The 27,913-nt window shown below is 41.1% G+C and overlaps 1 long non-coding RNA gene across 1 annotated transcript; it reads left to right on the plus strand.

Annotated features, from left to right (window-relative positions):
* LOC140895758 (uncharacterized) lies at positions 1–27,602 on the plus strand. The gene is made up of 3 exons (XR_012154341.1): positions 1–161; positions 19,655–19,768; positions 19,957–27,602. It is a non-coding gene; the product is annotated as an uncharacterized lncRNA (long non-coding RNA).
* The last annotated feature ends 311 nt before the right edge of the window (positions 27,603–27,913 follow it).

Consider the following 27,913-nt stretch of genomic DNA (forward strand, 5'->3'; position numbering starts at 1 on the left):
AAGAAGCTAAAGGTAACCTCGCTGGCACCTGACCAAAATGACCAATGAGGAGACAAGATACTTTCAAAAGCTGGGAGGAGGGAGAGAAACAAAGGGTTTGTGTGTCTGTCTGTAGTCGTCTTGGCCAGGGACAGAACAGGAATGGAGCCTTAGAACTTTTAGTAAGTAATCTAGCTAGGTATGTGTTAGATTATGATTTCTTTAAATGGCTGAGAAAAGAATTGTGCTGAATAGAATAACTATTTCTGTCTGTGTATCTTTTTTGTAACTTAAGGTTTTGCCTAGAGGGGTTCTCTATGTTTTTGAATCTAATTACCCTGTAAGATATCTACCATCCTGATTTTACAGGGGGGATTTCTTTATTTCTATTTACTTCTATTTTTTATTAAAAGTCTTCTTGTAAAACACTGAATGCTTTTTCATTGTTCTCAGATCCAAGGGTTTGGGTCTGTGGTCACCTATGCAAATTGGTGAGGCTTTTTATCCAACATTTCCCAGGAAAGGGGGAGTGCAAGTGTTGGGAGGATTGTTCATTGTTCTTAAGATCCAAGGGTCTGGGTCTGTAGTCACCTAGGCGAATTGGTGAGGCTTTTTACCAAACCTTGTCCAGGAAGTAGGGTGCAAGGTTTTGGGAAGTATTTTGGGGGGAAGGACGCGTCCAAACAGCTCTTCCCCAGTAACCAGTATTAGTTTGGTGGTGGTAGCGGCCATTCCAAGGATAACGGGGGTAATATTTTGTACCTTGGGGAAGTTTTGACCTAAGCTGGTAAAGATAAGCTTAGGAGGTTTTTCATGCAGGTCCCCACATCTGTACCCTAGAGTTCAGAGTGGGGGAGGAACCTTGACAGGGGGGATCAGCAGAGAAAGGGACATTCTCTATCCAGATTCTCTTGGAAACTCCAAAGCTCCCAGCTAGGAGATCCCTGATAAATCAAGGAGAAAAGTCAAATTATTCCAGTGAAGCATGTTGGAAATTCCCCTATAATTCTCTAAGGGAGAAAGGACTCTTAACAGAATGGAAATAGCTCAGCAAAAACTTCAGCAGCTTCTCTGTTTCTGTGTGAGAAGAGGCATTACTAGTTCCAGGAGGATTATGCAGTTAATAATTTACATTTTCTTAAAAACTAACATTATCGCTGTCTCTGTTCAGAGTTGATTTTCTCAAGCATATGCGTGCATGCTCTTATGTTTGCACTGAGTAAACCCACTGCTGATTGAAATGTTTTTCAGTGGAATATTAGCCAAATAGATAATGGTGTGCTGCATTTTTGTTGTATTTTACTAAAAAAAAAAAGTCCTTACTGCCATGCCAAAAACGTAAAGGCAAAAATCTCAGCATCAATTTGGGCAGTGATTTATTTCCCAACTCCAAATTCTGTGAACTGAGGAAAGATAACAATAGTAAAAGCAATCAAATTCTTCCAGCTATTTAATCACCTCCAAGGCATGGGAGAGGATCATTACCGCATTTATTTTTACTCACAGCTGGCTATAGAGTATTCATTGGAAATTTTGTTTGAAAATGTATTTGATTTTATATTCAATTTGCTTCTGGAGAGGCATCAAAATGTCTTTTTTTTTTAACATAGCATGTCCTGAGGCCTGGACCTCTGAACTGTGCCATATTTTCCTGATCAGCAACCCAGTCTATATTTATTATACCTCCTTCTGGCTCTTAGTTTCGTAATAGGGAATGCTGAAGTGATTGATGACTAGATAATTAACCAAGGGAACCCTCTCTGTGTAAGTATCTGTACTCATTAGACTAGAGAGAAAATGTAACTGTTATTTTCATACTCTCTTTCCCAATAGGCACTCTGACACTTTCTGAGACCAAAGTAGTGAGAAAATGTAATTGCTAAACTCTCACACACTCATCATTAAACTAATGATATCTTTTTCCTCTCAATCTTGATTGATAAAGGAAGCTATAGAAGTAGAAGTTGTGTAGCTCCTCCCCCCATTATAATGGGAGGAAAGAGAATGCTCATAATCTCTGTGTTGCTACAGACTGATTAGAAGAGTACACACAATCTCATTGTCTCTAGGCATGCAATACCAAAGGAATGTGTATGGCCGTAAATAATGTGAAAGCAGTACCAGGAATCTTACAAGGAAGACTATTCTCACAAGATATCCAGATGAACTTTTAAAGTCCCAAGAGGTGTGGACGCATATCGAGTTTTGAGTGCTCATCTGACCCAAACATGTGTACTGAGCTAATTACACATTATAGGAATTTGTTGTGAGTCAAATTTATTCACTTCGGTTGTGGATTGGTACTGCAGCTTCATAAAACAGGAAACTCCAGCCCTTGTTTTGAGAACAGCATTTATTAGCCAGACTTAACCCAAAGCATTTTTTTTAATTTAAATGATGGCTGCCTTAATAGCTTACTGCCTGAAATGTTCTTTGGTATTGTGGCATAAAGCTTTCAAACTGTGCACAATCAAATATAAGGGGGTCTGTTAATGCTGTGGGCTGGCACGAAACATAATTTGGAATATAGAAAGGTGATTAGCACCTTCTAAACTCTACAAAACCAGAAAGCTAAAACAATCTGGATTGGATACTAACATTGCATATAAAGTTCTTTAACATCGCATATCCTTATACTAGAGGTTAGCACAGTGGTTTTAGCAAATAAACAAAATCAGAAATTCAAGGCTTTTTGATCTATGATAGTAATATTGGGTAACAGCAATATTGTCCTTTAATCACATTGATAAATGCACTGCCATGGTACCAATTTGTTAGAGCATTTGGACCCTGGTGATTTTTTTTTTATAGGAGAGAAAATGAGTGACCATTAAAAAAAGAATTTGGATGTTACCTAATCTATTTTTAGTTCTAAACAGTTCCTATTTCTGCGTTTGTGTCATAATGGATCTTAACAAAACAGCCCAATTCAGGCTTTTGCCTAATAAGCTGTAGTCTTCTCACCTTATTCATGTGAGTAATCCTATTGATATCAATTGAATATGGTGAACAGAATTTGACTAAGAGACGAATAGCAATACTTTCTCTCATTAAATACCACCCCCGCAACAGGGGTCAGATTGATTCCTCTCTTCTAATCAGGCATCAGGGCTCCATTGTGCTAAGCACCTTACAGTGTACCTAGTCAAAACGTTGTGGATTCCCTCCCTCCCCCCGACCCTGCACACACAGAAAGTTGGAGAGAAAACGAAGAGTTTCATTTTCAATTTCGCAAAAAGAAAAGGAGTACTTGTGGCACCTTAGAGACTAACCAATTTATTTGAGCATGAGCTTTCGTGAGCTAGCTCACGACGAAAGCTCATGCTCAAATAAATTGGTTAGTCTCTAAGGTGCCACAAGTACTCCTTTTCTTTTTGCGAATACAGACTAACACGGCTGTTACTCTGAAACCTGTCAAAATTTTCAATTTCGTTTTCCTGTTTTTTGAAATGCCTCCTTCCTTCGTTTTGAATGGTCAGGGTTTTGTTTTGATTCCCGTCCACCCCCTTCTTTAACTTTACTTTATCCCTTTTTCCATTGGAGAAAAGAGGTGGAGGAAATAGGGGAAGAGTTTTTGAAAAAAAGTTTAAATAGTGACATAAAGTAAAACTATTTTTTTTAAAAAAAACATCCTCATGCTTTTGCAGTAGAAAAAAGTTAAGTCCAAGAAAGTCTCCTTCCCACCTCCCTAAATTTGCTGTCACTAACTTTTTTCTCCCAAAAAAGTGAGACGTGTTTTTTTTTTCTTTTCTCACTTCCTCTGATGGCTGGTCTGCACACAGATTTGTACCAGTATAACTATCTTGGTTAGAAGTTGTATTTTTTTTTAAACAGATGTAGTTATATTAGTACCCACCCTACTGCGGACACAGTTATAATGGTATAAAAATGCCATATAGAACATAAGAATGGCCATACTGGGTCAGACCAAAAGTCCATCCAGCCCAGTGTCCTGTCTACCGACAGTGGCCAATGCCAGGTGCCCCAGAGGGAGTGAACCTAACAGGTAATGATAGAGTGATCTCTCTCCTGCCATCCATCTCCACCCTCTGACAAACAGAGGCTAGGGACACCATTCCTTACCCATCCTGGCTATTAGCCATTAATGGACTTAAGCTCCATGAATTTATCCAGTTCTCTTTTAACACTGTTACAGTCCTAGCCTTCACAACCTCCTCAGGCAAGGAGTTCCACAGGTTGACTGTGCACTGAGTGACGAAGAACTTCCTTTTATTTGTTTTAAACCTGCTAACCCTTAATTTCATTTGGTGGCCCATAGTTCTTATATTATGGGAACAAGTAAATAACTTTTCCTTATTCACTTTCTCCACACCACTCATGATTTTATATATTTCTATCATATCCCCCCTTAGTCTCCTCTTTTCCAAGCTGAAAAGTCCGAGCCCCTTTAATCTCTCCTCATATGGGACCCCGTTCCAACCCCCTAATCATTTTAGTTGCATAGCTTATTCCCCTTACCAGCCACACTATGAGGGTAGCATTGCAAGTACAACTTGTGTGTATAAGCAAACCTCAACTTAAAAAACAAACAAACCATATTTCCAGTAGCACAAAGAAGAATAGAGGGGAGATGAGAAATCTGAAACTGGACTGACACATTCACACTCCCTACACTATCCTTTCCCACATATTTTCAGATGCTGCAAAATTTGTTGACAGATATTGGGGAGCCTTTTGAACTGTCCTCCAAGTGCCACTTGGCATCGTGGCAGTCATGTCTAGAGTCACTTTGCCATCACAAAATGAAAGTCCTTCAAAAAGTATCCATTCCCTTATTATTTCTTCAAGTGCTTTCTTAATTAATTCATCACTGCTTTGATGGAAGCACCTATTAAAAATTAACTTTTTAAAAAAACAATGGCACTTCTACATTCCTAGGTCTCAACGTGCCATTTAAGACAAACTCGTGCTGACTCCTGTGGGATTTTATTTTGCTTTGGTAAGTGGTTCTGGAATAGCTTTAACGTTCTAGAAAATGTCTTCATATCTCACCAAAAATGTTATTTGACTCACAATAGGCACCTGATCTTGCAACTCTTCCTTACTTGAACCGTACCATTGGCTACAGGTGGCCCAGTCAGACTGGTATCAGTGGAAGTATTTCAGTGAGTAAGGATTATATGTGAGGAACTGCCCCAGGATCAGGCATTCTATTACTCTTAAAAAAAAAACCCCAAAACAGTGTGTGTGTTAAAGATCATCAAAACAGGTGAGAAGTGCAGTTTCTGGTAGTTACATAGACTAAAACAAATTACAGCTATGCTATATATAGGAATGAAACATGCAAATTAGATACATCAGCATTAAGTGAATGGGTAGGTTAGGGTTTTCCACTGTATTTACAGCAGACTCTCTCTAATTCGTCCTAAATACCGGGCTATCCATAGCAAATTACACAATTTTGTTAATGAGAAAGTAAGTGAAGAAACAGGTATATTGTATATTGTTTTGGAGAACATTACCATTCTTCATAATGGACTAGGTCATATTTCATACAGATACTGAATCCTTGGTAATGAATCCTATAGGAAATCACTACATCTCTCACTGATTTGATCTTTGCTGAGAAGCAAGCAGAGTATGACAGCTTGGCAAAGTGTAGATTAGCAAGGGCATTTAATATTAGAACAGTAAAAGGTATTTTATGTGAAGTTCACTGCAAACTGTGGGCTATGAATGAAATCATCATGGGTTTCACCATGGACAAACGAAGGAAAAGCCACAAGCAGACTAAGTTGTACAGAGAAAGTAATTTAACCCCCAAGTGTGGTACATGTAAATGGTCTGCCTTAGGTTATTTTCAATGTGTGTACACACATATACACCTAAGCATTTTGTAAAGGTGCATGGTGATAACTTTATAGAAATGTAATAAGGTCTGAACAGAGATTTCTGATAAGTGAATCGCCTTTTGAGTTTCTTATACAGGGTTTATTGTTAATAAGTACATTATAATACAGTAGTATTACAATTAAATTATGTACTAATTGGTAATTTAAAAAAAAGATTGCTATTTTCAGTATCACATGCTTGTGCACTCTAAGGGGTACAACTTAGAATGTACAATTTTCATACCACAATTCATTGCACATTTGTCTGTACAAAGGCCTCAAACCTGAGCTACACCCCGTCACACTGTCTAGAGTGGTTCACGACCGGGAGTGCCAAGAGCAGGGCAGACTGTCAAGGAGCTGGGCAGACCCCAAACTGGTTGTGTGTTCTATAATTAGATTTCACCAACCCAGTAACAAGTGTGAACTCCTAAAGCACTATAACAGTCTTACCATGGAGTCACAGACAGTCCCCTTAGACATACCTGTCTATCTTGCCACCTAGGCAAGCTGGACTTAGTAATAGTTGGTTGCTATATACACTCCAAATGTCACAAAATATTCAGGTTGCTTCCAGTCCCAAGAGACCAGTCACTTACTCTAGATCAATTTGTACCTCAGTTCTCTTACCAAAGACAACACATGTAACTGAAGATTTATTAACTAGGAAAAAGAAATGAGAGAGTTATTACAACGTTAAAGCAGGCAAAGATATATTCACAAACAAATTACAGCCTATTGTTTTAAAAGGTGACAGAGTTTGTAGTAATCTGTGAGCTCTGAATGTCTTTTAGGGCTAACCCAGGTTGACCCTGGGGATCTCTACTTCTGTCTCATAGCTCTGGTCTTGTGAGAATCCAAACAGCAAAAGAGATGAAAAATGTTATTGTCCCCTATTTTTATTCCCTTCTTCCAGAATTCAAGCTGATGGGAAGAGTCTTTTTGCATGGAGCCTCCTTATGTTGTGAGATGGCAATTAAGAAAGTCGTTGTATTGTGACATTCCACAATGGCCAATTTAGTTTTAATAGTCCTTCTTGATGGGCAGGAGACGATCTCACCTGACTGGGGTCACAATTTCAGGGCAAACATTTTTTAGTTATAAAGCAAAAACTTAAATATTACCTCATAGCATGTGATAAAGATATTATAAATGAGATTAATGGATGCAGCAATTTAGAAGTATTTCATAAAGTCTAAACACATGTTATAAGTCCAATACCCATATTAGCCACACTAATACACAGGTGAAACAGACTGGTTTCCAGCAATGAATTTGTCAGTGCTCAGTTGAGGCCTAACGCCTTGGTAAGAGCTGGTGCCTGGTCTGTCAGTGCCACACATCCGAAGAAGTGTGAGATGTTTGTGGATCCACATACTTGGAGGCAGATGTGCCCAGGGCTACTCTAAACTATACGCGGAGGCCAGTTAGGGATTGGCAGGGCACAGAGTGCTCCAGTCATGCCGACACCCAAGCTCCTGGGAAAGTTTCAAATCTTCCCCCACATGTAGGGGTTTCAGAGAAGTTTAAATAAGAGCTAGCTATGATGGCTTTATGCCAGCTGTCAAAGCTGATTCCCCACTCTGGCACTTTGAGTGCAGAAGGTGGGGGCCTGCAAGGATTTTAAGAATTAATACTTGCTACTCTAGGCTTGCATTAAACTTCCAAGGTTACAGATTTTCTCTGACCTTGGCTTGGTAAACGCTGCCACCACCCAGATGCAAAATCTCTTTTGGAACTTGGGAATTTCTTCCTGTGCGGTACCCTCAAGCCCTTTCATCCCCCCCCCCCAGGGAAGAGCTGAGAAAGAAAACAAAGGAAATTATCTGCTGCCACCAGCTAATTAAACAACATGCACACAAACCTCTTAGGACACCAAAAATCCAGTCCTGTTCTTACAAAAGGTAAATGTTATTAAAAACATAAAGAAGGAAAATACATCTGGAAGTTAGGCTTTTGCTAGATTTAAAAGAGCAATTCCAAAAATTAAGCACCCAAAACAGCTTTCTTGTGGGTTCATCTTAAGGATTACAAGCAAATAAAAGTATCTGGAGTTAGCATAGAGGAGTCCACTAGCCATAAGAAATAAACAGAAAATAAACCTAATAGTGTCTTTCTAAACATTCCTGATCTACTTACATATTTAGGTTGTTAAAAGTAGTTCTAGGTATGATGTGATGATTTTCATATCTGGCTTAAATCTTCTAACAGCATAACTGCTCCCTGTTCCCCTCTTTCCCGGAGAACAATAACAGAGAGAAAGGGGAAGATATCCCCCCCACTTTAAAAAGTTCTAGCCTTCCCATTGGCTCTTTTGGTCAGGTGCCCACTCCCTTTCCTTTACCTGGGGGACTTTCTTAACCCTTTAAAGGTAAAGCAAGCAGAGAAGAGCCACCAAGAGGGACTTTATAGCTAACTGGCTGGCTGGGTGTCCATAAAATGGAGGTATGCCCGCTCCTTCATTTATCACACCAGCTTTACACAAGATGGGGCATACACATAATACACATATTGTGCATGAACATATGCCAAGGCTGGGGGACACTGACTGAATTGTTCCTCTTCTGGGTGATCAGTTTGTCTCCCTTTTCTCCAGCTTTTACAGAATCTGGTTTCCAGATTTAGAGACAGTTTTATTTTTCATGTCTTATTTCAGAGGCCTGTTCTGATCAGAAAGCTTCTCTCCTCAGCTGCTGCCTTCCAGCTAATTCTACCTGTGCTATCACTCTGGGACATGCTAGCTGAACAGCTCCTAGCCTCAAAGCATATTCAGAAAAGGAGAAACATTTAAAGAGACAGTAACTCAAGAGATCAATATATTTCCCAAAGCAACCTGTATACTTCATACAGCAATTCCTCTCTTACCCTGCAATTTTAATCTACTTTCAGTTGAAGCAGGATGTTACATCGTGCGTGTGCATTTGTCTTGGGTCTTACTTGCGAAAGAGAAAAAATTGCAGAATGTTACTGCTTCACACAAATCACCAAACAAGATGTCATATGGAGGAAAAAGCTCTGTGTAGGGGCAACCACATATTAAAAATCACCGGCAGAGGGCTAGGGATCACTGCTTCTGGGAACAGATGTCTGGAGCAGAGGGCACTAAATGTGGGCAGGTTTCATACCTCCTTCTCCCCCTCCTTTCCCCCGCTATAAAGCTCTCCACCAGCAAGAGAAACTCAAATGTGACTCTCTCTCTTTTTCTGGGATGGGATGCAAAAGCAGCACACAGGTGCTGCTATCATGAGTAGGATTTTCCTCATCTTTCACGCCCCGCCCCCACAGACACAAATGTGTGATTTTGCTCGAAGTGCTGATGCTGACACTAATATTCTGACTCCTGAATTTCTAAAAAAAAAGGAAGAAATTTTACATTTATTAATTGGTATAAATTCTGCCTTCAGTCTGGATCATCCCTTTATCACCTTTCACCTCCTCAGTGCTTTCAAAAATCATCTCCCTTCTAAAGAAGAAGAGGTCTTAAATGCAAATAATTTTGCAAGGAGAATTCCTCTTAATTTCTGTCTTCTGTCTCTCTGTACCGCACATTGATTATTAAATGGATGACTGTACCCTTCTATCTGGAGGATGTACACTGTATCTCACCACAGAGCCCCTTCAAATCAAGCCCGGCACAAATGTATTATTGTGCAGAGGATCATCAATGATGACGACGGTGCCGTGACATTGCCCAATTACTTCCTCCTCCACCTCTTAAAAAGTAGATTGTAATCAGATGATTACTCACATCTGAGTAGCTGTACTTCACAAGAAATGTGCTGACAGTCCAGCAGACCTTAACAGAATAGAATAGGCATGGGGGAAAAAAACTTGTGAGCAGAGAGCCAGATTCTCTACTGGGAAGGGTGACCACATTTTCCCAAAGGGAAAATGGGACATTGCATGGGGCTGGCCCAAGGCCTCCCGCCTGCATTGGGTCAGCCCGAGACCCACCTCGATCCGCCGCGCGTGGGGCCAACACGAGCCCCCCTTGCCACCTGCCTGCATGGGGCTGGCCAGGTCCCAGCTGCTCCCCTGAGCCCTCTGTCCTGCACAGTGCTGGCATTGCCGCTCATCCTCTTCCCCCTCAAACATTCCTCCACACCCCAGTAGGGTTCGCACTCCACTTTTTTGGCAAAACTGCATTTGTTCAGTTGGCAAGAGCAAATGGGACAAATGCCCAGTTTTGCCAAAATGTTGGGACAGCTGGGACAGTGCTTAAAAAAGGGACAGTCGTGGCCAAAACAGGATGTATGGTCACCTTACTAGTGTGTTACATCAGTGTGACTCCATTTATATCAGCATCAAATACATCTGCTGCAATGGAGACTCTGGCCCATGACCAGCAAAGGATTGTGTGTACCATGTGACAAAACCACCTAGGTCTGCATTCTGCAGGTGTACTACTAAACTATCAGTTACCTGCTCAGAGAGACTTTCATATGGTTTAATTTACACTTGTGAATTGTACATTCTTTGATGAGGTCTTGCGAGCAGTTAAAAGGCTGTTTTGTGAAAAATGGTTAAATGGTTTAAACAGTTGAACATATCGATGTACCATTGTTAGACATGGTGACATGCATCACAAAAGCGAAGCGGTGGCATTTTGCTTAACCCTATCTCAGAGTACAATTTCACAGATTAAATTGTCTTCTCTACAAATGCTGTACGAATGGCACCTGGTTTTATTTTTGTCAGCTCCACATCCTATCAGACAAACCTATCACTGCCCATTACAGATGCTGTGTTGCTAAGTTCTGGCTTTACACTTAGAACACACTTCAAAAAAACTGGATGTGGTTGTGTTGAGTGCCCTGCAGCTGCCATTGGCAGCAGCTGTTTTATGTGAGTCAGCTGGAGAGCACCTGCTAGTTAGATCCCTTCCCTTTGGTCAGTAGAGGTTCAATTTGGCTTCATCATACAGTTTGCTCCTTCACATACACTGAGTTTTTATTCTAGGCAATTCTTATGACCCAACCCCAACTACACAAATAGCCACTAATGTTTTCATTGTAGGGCCAATCCTTTGTATTCAAGTGAGTTGATTATCCTCTCATTTACATTGATTTAATACCAACATAACTCCATTGATAACAATGGAATTACTTTTGATTTTACCCTGATACATAAGTGAGAGCAGAACCAGCTCCAGCATCAGTCAGTATTGTGTCACGCCTTTTAGAAACAACAAATATCAAAGACTATCAATAGCACCATTTGCAGGGAAAAATAAAGACAATTTTTATCTCTATTGAATTACTGCAAAACAGATGGATTTTTAATGGGTCAGATGTTTGCCAAAAGCATGAAGTGAAATCCTGGCCCTATTGAAGTCAATGGTAAAACCTCATTGACTTCAGTGGGGCCAGGATGTCACTATTGAATATTTCCTGTTACTGGACAACAGACATTTCTGCCAATACTATTTGCAGGCCAGTAAATGAGTTGTGTAAGTTCAACAGACAGTTTGCCATTATATATATATGACGGTTATATATTGTGCTGAATAGAATGGATATTCCTGTCTCTGTGTCTTTTTGTAACTTAAGGTTTTGCCTAGAGGGATTCTCTATGTTTTGAATCTGATTACCCTGAAAGGTATTTACCATCCTGATTTTACAGAGGTGATTCTTTTTATTTTTACTTCTTTTTTTTACTGTTACTTCTATTAAAATTCTTCTTATAAGATCTGAATGCTTTTTTCATTGTTCTTAAGATCCAAGGGTTTGGGTCTGTGGTCACCTATGCAAATTGGTGAGGATTTTTACCAGACTTTCCCCAGGAAGTGGGGTGCAAGGGTTGGGAGGATTTTAGGGGGAAAGACGTTTCCAAACAACGCTTTCCTAATAAAATAAACCCAGATAAACGTTCGGTGGTGGCAGTGGAAGTCCAAGGGTAAAATAGTTTGTACCTTGGGGAAGTTTTAACCTAAGCTGGTAAAAGTAAGCTTAGGACGTTTTCATGCAGGTCCCCACATCTGTACCCTAGAGTTCAGAGTGGGGAAGGAACCTTGACAAAGATGTATGCCCATCTTCACTGTGATCACTTAGCTTTGCATGCTACATCCCTTTCCTCCAGCCTTCTGTCTTTGTCTTTTTTAGATTCTGGGTATTGTGGACTATGCCTTCATTTCTGTTTGGAAAATGCATCGCACACCATGGGCTCTACAACAGTATAATTATAATTATCATCGCTGCTATGGGATCAGAAAACAAGAAAGAATTAGACCAAAAGTATACTACACTATACACTGTGTACTGCATGCTAAGTGAAAACAATTCTTGCCTTGCATAGCATCCCTCCAAAAATATACAACACTCTCTTGGTTTTCCCTGAGTTCTTGGTACTGAGGAATTTTTAAAAAAAATCCCCCAAAGTCTGCACCACAGGAGGGCTGCAAAAACATAATCACACAAGTTATCTAAATATTCATTACACCATGGGGAAAGGAAACATTTTAAACTGTTAATTGCATTAAGCTGCTGTACACTGAAGCCAACACATGTACTGTTTCTCAGTCTCCCACTGTGTGAAGAGATGGGACCAGCAATTAAGATGTGACAAGTACAGCACATATATATCTATCACAGACTTCCTAGGGCCAGATCAACTCCTTCCACAGGAAGATAAACCAACCATAGGAAAAACTCTGTGTGAGGGGAGTCAGCTAGGAAAGGAATGTTCCATGAGGTATTATTTGTAGAATTTTCTTTAGGATATTATGGTCTTGATCCAGAACATGGGCTGTGAACCAGACCTTATATCAGGAGGTGGGTTTGTCCTCCCTCACAGCATCAGCAAGGGCTTTGGCACCTAGGACTTGAAAATCTTGGGGGAGCCATCCAGCAAAGTCATCTATGCTAAGAAACTCCTCTTTGGCTCCAGGGCCCTCTCCCCTCCTGCTTCCTGGCAGCATAGCTCTAATGGAGGCACCCTGCAAAGTGCTGCCTCATACCTTGCCACCCTGGTAGGGAGAATATATTGGTGTGGAGGGTTCTGGTTGTTTTCTTGATGCATACCTACCCCTCCAGGTCAGAGTAGTAACGAGGAAAGGCATTCTAACCCAGTATCCCTCTGCTAGGAAGGCTATAGTATTTATTTCCTCCACTATGACCGAGAAGTCTGTGTGTTGTGGACTGATGAACTGGTGCCTGTGGTTTCACAGATAGTCCTCCTTTCAGACTTGTTTTTACTCTTGGGCATATTTTGATTGTATTCTCCACATCAGAAACACAGAGGCTCCGCTGTCCCACCAAACCAGGTGCACTTTTAGGGGCATGAAAATATGCTAGACAAGGTCTGGGAAGACCATCTTTGGAGCAAGTCAGACAGAGACAGGACTGGCGATTGGGTGTAACACCACCTTTGAACTATTACCACACCTAGAAGTCTACGTTGTGCTTGGTCTGATAAAATATGAACCAACAGGCTAAGAATTACTTAATTTGTATAATTATTCTGATGACGTAACATCTATATTACAGAAGGGCCTAGAAGCCTCCATTAGGATCAGGGCCCCATTGCGCAAGGCACTATCATCATCAGCAATCCCATGCATGGAACTGATGACTTTTGGACAGCCCATCGCCTTGTTAGAGCTATCATGGATTTCCAGATTGCCTCAAGGCATCGCAAGCGGACAAAATCAGTACAAAAGCTTGGCACTATATAAGCACATCCAAAGACATGGTCCTTGCCTCTCTATTTGTTTTACTGTTTGAAGATAGTACATTAATCACATTTCTCAATGCACTACTGGAAGGCGCTCATACTACAGTGATTAGAGCGGAACAAGAACTTATATAGAACAGAATTGAAACCTTCCATAATATTAGTTGAAATGCCTATAGTCTGAACCTTATGTATAAGGTGAAATCCACCTATGGCATGGGGGGAGGACTCAAGGGAAGGTCTTCTGCATTACTTAAGTCTCATGGTGGAGCTACATGGGTGGAGGACTTGAAGGTGGACCAATCAGTCAGAGAGACTTTCCTGACCTAGCACATGTAGGATTTATGTCCCTTTACATGCTATGGTAGGAGGGTCAGTGCTGGCTCCAAATGGGTCAGTGGTTTGGGAAGATTTGGGAGCAACTACGTGGACTAGCAGCTCTATGTGGTACAGAATGGCTGTTGTTACTATGGTACCATAGGTGCCGACTCTGTGGGTGCTCTGGGGCTGGAGCACCCACACGGAAAAATTAGTGGGTGCTCTGCACCCACTGGGTGCTAAGCTCCCCGCCCGACCTCACCTCACCTCTGCCTCCTCCCCTGAGCGCGCTGCTTCCCTGCTTCTCCTGTTCCGTGGTGTAACAAGCTCCAGGAGGGAGTGGGGGAGGAGTGGGAATGCAGCACGGTCAGGGGAGGAGGCAGGGAAGAGGCGGGGCACGGGCAGGGATTTGGGGAAGGGGGAATAGGGGGAACAGAGGGGGCTGGAATGGAGGTGGGGCAGCGGTGGGAGGGGTGGAGTCGGGGCTAGGGCCGGGGCAGAGGGGGATCGAGCACCCACGGGCACCAGCAGAAGTTGGCGCCTATGTATAGTACTACTACGCTGTTGCTGGCATAGTAGATGTGATAAGGCTGGATAGTTCATTCCTCCCTGACCCTGCTTAGTGCTCTGCACTAACCTGAATTTTGCCCATAGGTTTTCATTCCCAACCCACACTCTGCTAGATGTTGGTAGATAGACAATGGCTTCAGAGCAATGTCATATAGCCACTCAAGCACTATGGGTAATGTATCTGTTAGGATGCTAATTTCTAAATGCTCTCTCTCTCCGGAATGAATATATGATGATGCTATTTAAACATGGAATATATTTCTTCATTATATATATAGATATAGAACTTGCATGCTATAAAACAAAACATTTTGAATATCCTTTTATTTTGTCTTAAAGTCTCCGAATATATGCAACATTACGCATGTAATTCCAGCTGCTTTCATAGTGACAGAAATGTCATTGTACTGGGCAACCAGATTTTTTTCTACCTGAACAATGGAATGATTATGTTAGTATTATTACTGTCCCTACTGTTACCCTGCAAACACATTACTGTTTTGTGTGTGAAGTTAAAGGACATGTTTTGTTTTGGCCACAGACAAATGCACGTGCACTCTTCCTCCATTCATCCAGCCATGACAACGCTGACATCAGGGAGGACCTGATCTCCCACCCCTTCTCTTTTTAATCAGTTGTTTATTCCTGATATAGACCAGCTCCACTTTCCTTATAATGCTGCCATATGTGCTGCCTTCATGTGCTTCACCACACTAAGAGCTGGGGACACCTGGAAAGATACAGAGCTCTATAGAGATTAGTACTGAAATGTGGTCAAGAGCAGTGCAAACTGGAGCCTCCTCACATATGCTAAGAACATCACTTATCCTTCCTAGAGCTTCTGCTAGACAGAAGAGTACAGCTCCCAGCTTACATGGTGGCTTAAGATGCAGACAAATTCAATAAAATCAGTGGTAATAAATATTACTGAGGCAGAAAATTCAAATATTTGTCCTCTTTTCATTGTCACTCTATCTGTGAGCTTTAAATATTTGGGGGGGGGGGGGATGCTATTTTAAGCCTTGCCTAGACTTTATCATATTTTAAACGGATATTTCAGTGTGGTATCCTCTCTCACACATGTGTTAGAGTAGAGCTGGATCCACATTGCAAAACTGAATCCAGTGGATTTGGGTTTTGTTTAGCCCATTCTAGCTACAGAGAGTAGCCACAAAGTTCAGTATTACCAATGACAAGCATTCAAAAATCGTGAGTATGGACCACACATCATGAGACTATTGAAGTGTTTTTTTATTCTTTTTATTTTCCACCTGAATTTTTTAGCCTTTAGGGACATTCAGGTCATTTTCTCAAGCACCTCTCTGCATCCATGAGGGAGTCTGGTAATATACATTTTAAAAATTAAAGCTGAGATTGTCATGTAAGCCCAGGATTCTAGGAGCTGTAGCTGTAATAAAGCAACAAATATCACGAGTCTCATGATAAAATTGTGAGAGCTGGCAACACGGGTGGAACGTGGGACTTACAGACCAGGCTCAGACCAAACAATGGCACCCAGGAGAAGACTGAATGACAGAGGCAGAACTCAGAGGACAGGCTTGGCATTTGTCATGCCAAGTGGTTAAGCCAAATGGGGGTAGGATGTACAATGACTTTTTATGTATGGGATTTGTTAGTGTCATTCACTGCAGAACTTCTGCCTTAAAACAAACAAACAAACAAAAACCCCCGAACAAAAACAGCAACAAAAACTTCCCCCAGCTCCTGTTCCTGCTTGGTTTCCTGCTGCAGATTTAAAGAAACAGTCTGCATAGCTATAAGAAGGAGGGAAAAAAAAAAGACATAGGTCAGCCAGAGTCATAAGAGAGTTTGGAAATCTCCGTTTGCAGAACATCAATAGAGAAAAGTATTGGAATGGTTCTCATTCAGACCAGTCAGTTATGCCGCTTCTGAAAGACTTGCCTCTGTCTTTCACTTTTGAAGAGTGTAAAGGGAGTTCCAAGGTGCACCTCCTTGTGGCTGGATCTGGGAATTAGCTCTCGCCTCATCTGGCTCCCCTTCTGTTGGTTGCTTGCACAGTGGTCTCTCTCTCTCTCTGTGACTCCGGGTACTCCCTCTTTGTGACTTGGCCTTCCATTCAGGCCACTGTATAGTCCCCCATCTTCCAGGGTAATAAAGTCCCACTGGACAAGCTGTCCATGCCCTGTGCCTCTTGCCCATTAGCTGGTAGGGGAACCTGGGCCTGCCCGCTACTCTAGGTTCCAGTCCAGGGACCCTACGACTAACAACCGAGGTCTACTCAGTCTCAGACCCTTCTGCTATTTCCTGGAGCTACTTCCTACCCCATCTCTCTCCTTGCCTATGGGTTACCCCTGGAGATTCCTCTGCTCCTATGGCTACTTCACCCCTTTAGGCCTCTTGTAAGACTCCCCAGTCCAAGGCTTACTAACCGCCTGGATTTTCTTCTGGTCCTCGGCCAACTCTCTTTCCCTCTAGGTGGTGACTGCAGACCTCTTCCCTGCAGCCTCTTCCAGCTTTAATTTGCTATATTATAATCCTATTTCAGCTCCTCCCAGGCTTTGTCTGCAACCAGGCTTTGTCAATCCCTGGTTTCCCTCCAAGGTGCAGCATCTAAGGTTAATTGGACCCTTCTGGACCCTGTTAATCTGCCCAGGGCTTGTGTGGAGTGAACACCCCATCCAAAATAGTTCTTTCTGAAACTGTTTAATTGACCAAACTTTCTATAGGCAACCCAGAAGTAAATTTGTGGGAGGGTTTTGAATGAAGAGAGGGAGGGTGAATAGGCTTGAAGAGGGTGTTCCATACATTGGGTGTAGTTGTGCTGGTGGAGGGCAGCATGGAAGGACCATGGAGACAGGAATGGGGGAAGGAAACAAAAGGGGCACCAGTGCCAACAACACTCGCAGAGTGAAGGGGACTGGGTAAGAATGTAAATGAAGATGAGGTCAGAAATATAAGCTGGGGCTGAGGGATACAGTCAATGGGACTTCTCAGTAGGAAGTCACTCACACTTTCGTTATCTAGCTGACACATAACCCTAGACAAAATTATCTGAACAGTTTATTTACTGGAAAATGCAGTCTCAGCTTGAGCAAAACTTTGCAAATGTGGGTGTATTTTGGTGAATAGTTTTGATTGAAAATAAATTATTTTTTCCCCTCAAAAATCCAAACATTCCATTTTGACATTTTAGAAATGAAATGTTTTGACTTTTCATTTTAAACTGACATTTGGACATTAGCTAATTTTTTTAATAAACACCAACTGAACAAAAAAAAAAGGGGACAATACCAATCAGAAAAAAAATTAAGAAATTGAAAAAAAAATCATTTCAGGTCAAACGAAACATTTTGTATGACCTGAAATGATTTTTTTTTTAAATTTTTGTTTCAGCCACCAAGCCGGAAATAATCAATTATTCACTGCTCATGTGTGCAGCATCAAAACTTTACTGAGTGACCCTGTCATTTTCCATTATCTTAACCTTTGTCCCTTCCACCTGTGTTCATTTATCACCTTCACGCTTATAACACATTTACCTTTTGACGGTGAGAGCTCCAGAGCAGGGACTGTATCTTTACTTTGTGCATGTGCACGTGATGTGCCCGGCACACTTTTGGGCACTCATATGTGAATAATAAGCATCTCCCAACGTTACGCATAGCTTTACTCTAATACCGTTGTCCTAAAATGATTACACGCTATCCAACATGTTCGTTTTTAAATAAAGCTTATAAAGGCTCAGATAAAAGTAAGGGCATACTGAGAGTTTTGGAGTATTCTGAAGGAATTCTAGGCACACTGCTTGCAGAACAGAGTGTGACACGGAAGGATTTTACACACAAGTCAGAGGTAGGCAGTTATTTTTAAGAGCTAGTATTTTTGTTATTTAATTCTCCATCCTCACTTCTAGATATGCTAATTATAAAATAACAATTAAACAGTTCAGCAATGATACAGAGTTTGTAAACCAATTTCGGATGGGAACAAGTAAGAGGAAAATTAAATGAAATTGGCAACTTGGAATATTCAGATTTAGAGAGCGCCTCTGGAGTTGATAAATTCCATCAGAACTATCAGTGTATTGTTAATTCTATGTTCGCTGGATCACATGAAGTCACACGTAAGAGCACATCAGAAAAGGCTGGCAAAGTTACATAGGATTACATCAAAAGCTAGCAAAATGAACCAGCAAGATAGCAAATATAATCATTCAACATGCTCTTACAAGTATTTTATATTTAATTCAAAGGCTTCTTTTCAGTTATGAGAAGTACACAAGAACTTAAGCTTGTGGGACATGAAAGAGTTTGTTTTTAATGTCTTTATTGACTCCACACAGTAAAAGCTGTAGTTCATAGTGGACTCTCAGTGGACACCGATAAATTACTTTATTCTGCTTCTACAGAAGGATGTTGTTTAATTAACACATATGTTTTCAAAGACTATTCCATTTTCCTACTAGATGTAAAAAGAATGGTGGATTTACTGATAAGAGAAATATGTTTATTGCCCAGGAAGTTATAGAAGTTATTGTGTATTAAAAAGATGAGTTTTTGTAGACAGAGCCTGATGCAAAACCCTTTGAAGTCACTGGAAGTATTCCCATTGAGTTAGATGGGTTTTGGATCAGGCCCATAATTAGTACTCTAGGAGTCAGTTTCTCAGTAGATTATCTGCATAATTCTGTTGGCTTCAATGGAGCTATGTGCATTTACACCAGCGAAGGATCTGGCCCTGTTTATCTTAGGCAGCGATGAGATATGTTTCACAATGTGAAATAGTTCTTTGGCAAATAAGCAGCCTGGAGATTCCAAGTTGTGTCATAATAATAATACAGGAGTCATTTCTGAGAGTTAATTACAGTAGGGCTCGGCTGTGGCAAGGAAGAGGTGATAAAGACCTTTCAGGACATGCATACTTGTCAACAGAAATGTCGACATTAATAACGGGAGCCTCCAATAAATTTCATTTTGAACTTAAAAATGTAGCCAGCTTTCATCTCCCAGACCCGCCGCCTAAAGAAAATGGCAAGCCAAAGTGTATACAACTCTCACTTTTAACAACCTAATAAATTACTACAACATATCTTCCTTCCCCATTATGTCAGCTTTTAACACAATCTTTAGAATGCCCTCCATTATCAATTTGTCATAAGAAGAATAAAGGCCTAAATACTGAACCCACAGCTGCATTTTCTACTCCATCACTGAGCTGTAAGAGACAATACTGGTACTGTACAGATTTTGTTCTCAGATTAATGCTGTTTGTTTTTGATGCAGAAAACTTGTATGAGATGACTTCACTTCTCATTCAACAACATCCTAGACCCCATCTGTTCAGATTGCGTGCTTGAAAAATGCTACTTAATACTAATGGTAGAAAGCACTTTGAAGGTAAAGCTGGAGAAAATTAATTCTTTTATTTATACCTCCCACTGGAGACTCAAGAATAAGGGTACCATTATTTTGAAATATCTTGGAAGACAAGATTTTTTCATAGGTGTATGAAAGAACTAAAGCTAGGAAGCTAGACCCGATTCTATATATAAATACTGTAAGATCTCTTCTGTGTCTCCTGGCAGATCCGGAGTGTCACATACCATGTTCTTGTTATAAGACCCTTGAAGCGCAGCTGAGTGGCAGCAGCATTCGGAAGACTATTGAGATGACACAGAAGAGATGCAGCAGAGATAGCAAGACGACTTATTGTTTAAAAAAGGAAATATTTCAAGTGTGAAATGGTGAATGCGGTTTGAAGAAAGGAAGCAGTAATTGGAAGAGAAGGTGTAATATCCTGAATGTTTATGATAGGCGCACTGAGCACACAAAGATGCACTCAGCCTTAATGGACGGACAAAATCCATCAAAATTTCTGCCCCTCCCAATGCATCCTCCTTTCTAGGTGCTTCCTGTAACTCTTTTCTCTCCCCAGTCCAGCACAGAACAGCCCTCCCCAGACCACTGCTTTTTCCAGAGCTGGATTTAAGGTTCTGGGAGCCCCCCTTATCCCACTGACGTTATTCTTCCATCCCACATCCCCTCTGTCTGTTCTCCTTCTCTAACTCTTTCTCCATTTGGGGTGGACGGGCATCAGACTTTCCCTGCACTGTTGCCCTCATGCTATCATAAAGAGTAGGAGGGAGAAAGCTGGGTGGGCTGGGCCTTTCCCCAGAGTGAGCCGGAAGACTGCATACTCCTCTTCACTCTGCCAGCTGTGCCTAAGAACAGTTAGTATATGCAGACAAGGTTAGGCCCAAGGCCCCATTTAATTGTCCTGCACATATGCCACAGTTCCACACACAGAACTGCACGAATCGCAGGTTCCAAAAGCTAGATATGCCCTTCTTCTGTCCAGCTTGCCTCTCACCTCAGCCAGAATTAAATCAAAGCTTCCATGGTATTGCAGGCACCTTGCCTTGCCTGGCTGGGGTTGGGCTTCGGGAAAGGTGCTGCTTGGGTGAGGGTTTTCACAAATTATGATTATTTTCTCAGGTATTTATCTGAATACAAGTAGCTACCATGAACTCTTTCCTACTAATGGGGATTTACCAAGTAATCTCAAAGGAATTACATCATGATTTAACAATTAACAGCCCTGAACCTGCAGTGAGAACCCCAGACTGCATCCTGTGCAAAGTCCCTGTGGGGCTCCAAAGTGGGTGTAGAGATTCATCTACCCATGATTCCCATTGCAGGATCAGGGCCTGTGATAGATCCCTTATCCTATTTACAGAATTTCCTATAGCAAAAGATACACGACTGCCAAAATGCACCATTGCGAAAAGCAATAAAAGCCAGAGATACCCACTTTGTGCACCAGAGAAGAGTGAGAAATCACAGACTTTTGAACATAGAGGGACAACAGGTCATGCATTCAGGGCAAAGGGAAAAAACTAATTGCAGTTCTAATAATTTTTTTTCTTACTCTTTCAGAAAGTCTGCAGCAGTATCAGAAATACTGTTTTTCTTATTCCAATTAAATGAGACTAATGTTCTATTCCAGTAATTTCTACCAGGGTGCACCTTTGGTTTCCTGTAACCTATATATTCATAAAAATGGGTCCACATAAACCACCATGAATAGGAATCATTTTCAGGATTTACATGTGCATGTCATTTTCAAAAGTTTCCTGCAGCAGGGCAGGTGTGCTGGCTGCAAGCAATTAGAAAACAAAATCTGACACACAGTATGGTGGAGAAAAGGAAACAAACATGTTGTAAAGAGAGGCAGTCTCCATATAACAGTCTATAGAAGAGAACCATAGATATGCATGTGTGATGCTGAAGAGGGTACAGTAACTCCTCACTTAAAGTCATCCCAGTTAACGTTGTTACGTTGCTGATCAATTAGGGAATGTGCTCATTTAAAGCTGTGCAATGCTTGTTTGGCAGCTGCCTGCTTTGTCCACTGCTTGCAGGAAGAGCACCCCGTTGCAGCTAGCTGGTGGGGGCTTAGAACCAGGGTGGACTGGTAGCCCCCTAGCAGCTCCCCATTCCCCTACGTTCCCTGTGTGGCAGCCACCCAGCAGACTAACAATTGCTGGCAGTTCAGCGGTCCCTCCCCCTACTGCCATGTGCTGCTCCTGCCCTCTGCCTTGGAGCTGCTCTCCAGAGTCTCCTGCTTGCTGTGCTGGAAGGTGGGGAGAAGAAGAGGGCTAATGTCAGGGTGTCCCCCTCCCCCTGCTCCTGCACCCCATTTACCCCATCTTCTATAGAGCAGAGGGGACAGGACAGGGCTCAGGATGGAGGGAGCTTCCTGGCTGCAGCTGCATCTCAGCTTGCCGATCTACTTAAAAAGGCAGTGTACTTAAGAGTGGGGTCAGCGTTCTTAAAGGGGCAATGTGCATCTCTTTCTCACACACATGGTTATGTCTCTGCCTGCCATACTGTCTCCCCTCTCTCTATTCGTGCTGCCTTGTAGAGTATGAGGTTACATAAACAACGAGTTAACCCTTGAGGGCTCAGCCAATTGCTAGTTCATCATTTAGCAGTAAGGCATCCCCCTGGAAATTTTATCCCTCCCTCTGACTTCACCACCTCAACCAAGCTGCACAATCATCATCGCTGTGTACCATTATTAAATTGTTTGTTTAAAACTTATACTGTGGTATATATATAATATAGTCTTTTGTCTGGTGAAAAAAAATTTCACTGGATCCTAGCCCTCCTCCCCCATTTACATTAATTCTAATGGGGAAATTGGATTTGCTTAACATCATTTTGCTTAAAGTCACACTTTCCAGGAACATAACTACAACGTTAAGCGAGGAGTTACTGTATATGTTTGCTTGGTATCCTAGAAACACCATGAAGAAAACTATCTATCCCTGTGATAATTTTCTCTGCAATACTGCCAAGCCCATGTCAGTTTAGATCATCAACTGCACAAGTGCTGGGCATGCATGTTAAAGTTACAGATGCCCTATGCAGCTGTAGGTTCTTTCAGAATGTTTCTAAGTTGTGCTCATGAATCCTCAGTCCTTCCTCATTACTGCTTTTATAACCATTCGAACACTCCACTTCCAGACCCTATGGAAAAAGTCTGTCAAACTGGAAATAACTGACTAATAATTATTTCAAGGACAATACGGGAAAATCAAGTGGCTTGAGATTTCCATTTAATCCACATTCCCATTTCTGTCTGATTTTCATGAGAGTAAATGGAGACTGTGGCTTTTCATTTGCATGCTAGGGCTATTTTAAATTCATTATTGTTGTTTTTGGAAATTGGAATCATGATCTCAAAGTGCCTTTAATTTTTTTGGAGGTAGGAGGAGACTTGGTTAAGTACTTTTTGTGTTTGACAAAAGTCAGTATAGGGCCTTATCACCATCTGATCCTTTCTTCTTTGTGGAAGGGAATTAAAAAATTTTTGGCCCAAATCTGTCAAAGAGAAGGGGCTGACTTTCCCTCCAACATCACAGAGGCTCCTGTGTGTGAAGTCCATGAGACTAGGTTTGTGTGAATCTGTATCTGTTGAGATTTTCCTCACGTAAATGAATTCTGAATCCATCCATACTAACTTTTGCAGGTCCCTGAATTGTGCCTGCAAACATACTTAGAGGGATGCGAGGGTTTAGGGCTTGGTACAGGAAGATCTGATTCTTTGAAACTTCTGAAATTCTGGAATTTTAATCTGACAGGCCTGGGGCCTCATCTCAACTATGCCTCAAAGGGCTGTCCAGCATATGGGGACAGCCTACATACAGCTGTCAAGCTCCACCCCAGACTGCCCTCTATGCTGGAGAAATTCTCAGCTGTCCATATCCAGACAGTTTCTAGCTCCTCTGCACTGCCTGCCCACATATTATCTTTTCTATAGAACTCTACTCCAAAGATCCTGGAAGCAGCCGGGAGCATCCTCGTAGCATGGCCCCAATCAAACCTGACAGCCATAGATCTGGGCTCTCATAATCATATTTTGTGAAAACCCTCAACTGCAGTTGCAGACCAACTGCAGATGCTGCATCTAATATCTTTTTGAGCTAGGACTCATAATCCACAAGTATTTGAATTTGAAATATTCTTCTCTGTGTAGGCTTCCCTTTCAAGCTGCAGATCTGTATCCCTAAACCACCAGCTGAGCCAAGATATTCCTCAATATTTTTATATGTAAAATACACTTTTCTTTTTTGCCCTCCCAAGTAGATTCCCACATCCTGCAGCCCTGCTGGACAAAATCATCTCTTTTGGGAAAAGAGGAAAAGCAGTCTCTTTTTGTAGGAATCATCAATCTTTTACACCAATTTAACTGAATATTTCAAAGATGGTTCAGAGAGCTCTCCACCTGGGTGGGAATTTGCTGATGATGTCAAGCTGTCTCTGTTCCCCTCAAGCTGAAGCAATTAGATACCTTCAGTGGAGAGAGGCAAGATGGGACGGATGAGAGCCTAATGGGTGAAAAGTAGTGATGAAACAGCTTCAAAAGGATTGAATAAACATCCTAAAGTTTGGAAGCTCTTTGGTCTGGAGAAGGGGCTAGAAATCTAACAAGAAAATCCCTTTCTCAATTTTCTGCAATATCATGGCATAGCCATTTCCTGGTCAAAACCAGGCAGTGCAGAAAAATAGGTGAAGATTTTTTTTGAAAAAAATTGTGAGCTACTTCTTTCAAACTTTCAAAAGGTTTGGGTTCAAATTTTGCATGAAGGTTCAGGTCAATTCTTACTTGGTTTATTCATCCCCAAGTGAAAAGTTGTTGTAAAAAGATACAGATGCTTTGAGATCCTTGAATGAAAGGTGCTCTTGAAATGCAAAAGTATTTAATTATTATTACTATTTTTAATATGAGCCCTTAGAAAGCTGAAATGATAGACACATGACATTATAGCTTTAGGACTCAGTGCTCCTTTAGATGCATTAATATGGCTCAGAGTAGAATTTGACCCGTAGTTCACAGAAATTTCCCATCCCGATATACATTACAAATGTTGTAAATTTATCATAAATATCAAAATTTGAGGCTTTTCCTAGGGGATGTAGCTGGAAGCTCTAGAAACTTTGTCTTGATCCCTTGAAAAATATTATGGTGTAAGTTACATTAATACAAAGAAAATGGACGTTTATCTTCCCTTTTTAAATTTAATTATCAGTTAAAGTATAACCCTAAATTTTGTTGATTGATCTTCCTAAGCATCTCACTTTTTTATTTGAATTGTTTCTATACAAGCAGTTTTAGGAGGTGCTTCTTTGTTTCTCTGAAAAGCAGGTTTTTGATGGAAAGATTGCAGGGAGAATGGCTGTCTGAATTTGAGAACTCGCTCTAGGCTGTTGCACATAAATTCTGAAACTAAATATTGGTGCATTTCAGCTCCAGAAGCAGCAGACCATAGACAAACACCATTAAAAGTTCTGTCATGTGAAAGTGCCTGACACTAACTGCAAGCCCACACCAAACAAAGAAGCCTTTTCTCAAAACAAGATAGCTGAGGAACGTTACTAAGACATCTTGATGGAAGAGGTTATTTTTGTTTCTTTAAATCTTCAGTTTGTTCTAGCTGGCAATGGTAATTTGAAGCTAATTGTTTCTATCTCTTAGCCAAAACAGAGTCCCCTGCAGTTTATTGATAACGCCTATCTTATGCCCATGCCTTAATCAATTTAGAGACTTTACTTCCCATCAGAATTAGTTGTTCATGCTTGACAAACATTCTCTTATCTCTATTTTCCTGGGGAAAACAATCATGTCCACAAAACTTCCAGCCTTTATATTCACAAATAAAGTTGAACAATTAATTTGCTTTTTTGCCATAAATGGGAGCAGACAAGACTTCTTTTTCTTTCAATTCCCCACCCTCAAAACTCCCCATTGTGGCATTTTGGATTTTGAGTCTGAATGTTCAGCTTAATTAATTGATTCTCAAGAATAATCTACTCTTGTTTGGAAAAAAAAAAACCCTGGAAAAACTTCTGAAAAAATGTCTGTGTGCTTAATAATCATAGTGAGTTCTGGAACAGTAGCAAGTGCCCTGAGTGGAGACTGACTCTCGTCATGGAACAGTGGCATTGACCTTTGGAAACTGTTACCATATTCAGTGACTGAGGCTTGGATTTGCTCTTCCCACACATCCTGTGTAGCCATTATGTCAACACAACTGGATTGTAAGAATCAGAATGGTAGGTAGTGTTTTACCTCCACCTTGCACTACTGGTAAAGGGCTGCACAAGATCAGGGCAACAGAGAATCAAGGCCAGTTTCTCTAACCAGCATGCTGTGTGTCACATACGTACTACTGGCACAAGAGCAATGTTTGCAATATGTCCTTAACAATTGCTTCTTCTAATAACTGTCTTTTGGTTAAGGTGCTGGACTGTGGCTTGGGAGATCTGGGTTAAATTCCTGGGTCTGCTATAGATTTCATGTACGGCCTTTGGCCAGGGCACTTAATGTATCTGGGCCTCCACTGCCCAGCTGTAAAAAGGTGATAATAATGGTTTTACCTGTCTGTTTAGATGGTACAGTCTTTGGACAGTGTCTGTCTGTGACTATGTGTTTTATGCAATCTAGCACAATAGGGCTTCAATCTTTGCTAAAGCCTTTTGGGATACTATAATATTATTAATAATAAAATAAACTGACTAGTCAGATGACTTACATAGGTTTAAGTCAGTAAAATTGTTGGGGTTACTAGCTTCCACATCAGGGATCGGATTTATGGGCTGGCTTTAGGAAATGAACGGGACCGTTCTGAAGCTAATATTTGATTAGTCTACTGTATAATGAAGTTATACTTTTCCCCCCTACGTAGATTATTATCGAAATAGGAAAAAATATCAAGTGTTGGAGTGGTGTGCATTGTTCAAATGACTTTACTGTACATTATTCAGTGTGTAATATGTGCATACAGTGAAGTTGTGAGTACTTATGCCAGTGCAGAAGTGACCAAACTCAGCCTTCATGTAAGTATTGTCAAAGTTTGACTCAGACTCACAATTTATCAGACCACTCTATTTTATTAGCAAAGCTGCTCTGCTAATACATTTAGAAGTGAGCCCCCCGAGTGGGGCTTGTGTCTCTTAATTTATACAGCTTACTGGAGAACAAGTTACAGAGAAGTTACAGACAAAAGAAGAAAAAGATTTTAGTCACCACCCTTCGAGATCCCTGAGACCAGTCACGTATCTTCAATTACCTGCCACCCTTAACAATCTCCTTTAACAGCTTCCAGTTAACTTAACTAATTGCCCTTCACACCTTCCATTCTGATGCCTGCTTCTTAGACGTGCTGGCTCTATCTTAATTGCTTCTCCATTCAGAAGCTAACTGTCCCTACGTGTGCTCCCTCAGATACTTTGTAACATGTTTTGGCATGCCCTCTCATATACAATGTATCCAGCATGTCCCCTTATACAACGTTATACTTATACAATGTTATACTTCCACAGTATGCATGAGTACCGTTGACTGCATTTAGAATTTACTCCATTGTTGAATTTTGACCATGTGTTTAAAAATGATGGACTTAACTGAAAGTACCGTTTGGCACATGCAACCTTAATGACCTTAACATAGGCCTGATCTGGCACCAACTGAAGACAATGGGAATCGCTCCATTGATGTTGTTGGGTGGTGGATCAGGCCCTAAGAGAAGAGTTTGGCCTACCACCGTTTATAGCCTCTCATATACTGCAAGCATGTAAGATTATTCAGGATTTTCTCTCCCTGTGTGATAGCCAAGTTTTAAATCTATTTTGTAACTTCTTTTCTTTCAACTAAATAGTCTGTTGGCAGAGTTATGACATGTTTTAAGGGTCAAATTCTAATAAAGGCCTGTTAAAATTCAGTTGTGACACAGTCATCCTTTAGTGCAGCAACAGATGAGGCTGTGACAAAGATAATGATCTTGTTTACTTTTGCTTCTGGACAAATGTTACCCTGTGTTATTTCAGTCCCACTGCATGGTGTGAGTCATGCCCTACATTCAGTTGAACTGGTGGAGCCCCATGTGACATGTAATGTTGTACTGCTGTATATCAGCTGAAAATGGGAAATATTTTTTGCTCAACAAAATCAGTAGCTGCTTATGGTGCTGAGAACAA

Source organism: Lepidochelys kempii, chromosome 11, assembly GCF_965140265.1.
Source record: "Lepidochelys kempii isolate rLepKem1 chromosome 11, rLepKem1.hap2, whole genome shotgun sequence".
Lineage (NCBI taxonomy): Eukaryota > Metazoa > Chordata > Testudines > Cheloniidae > Lepidochelys > Lepidochelys kempii.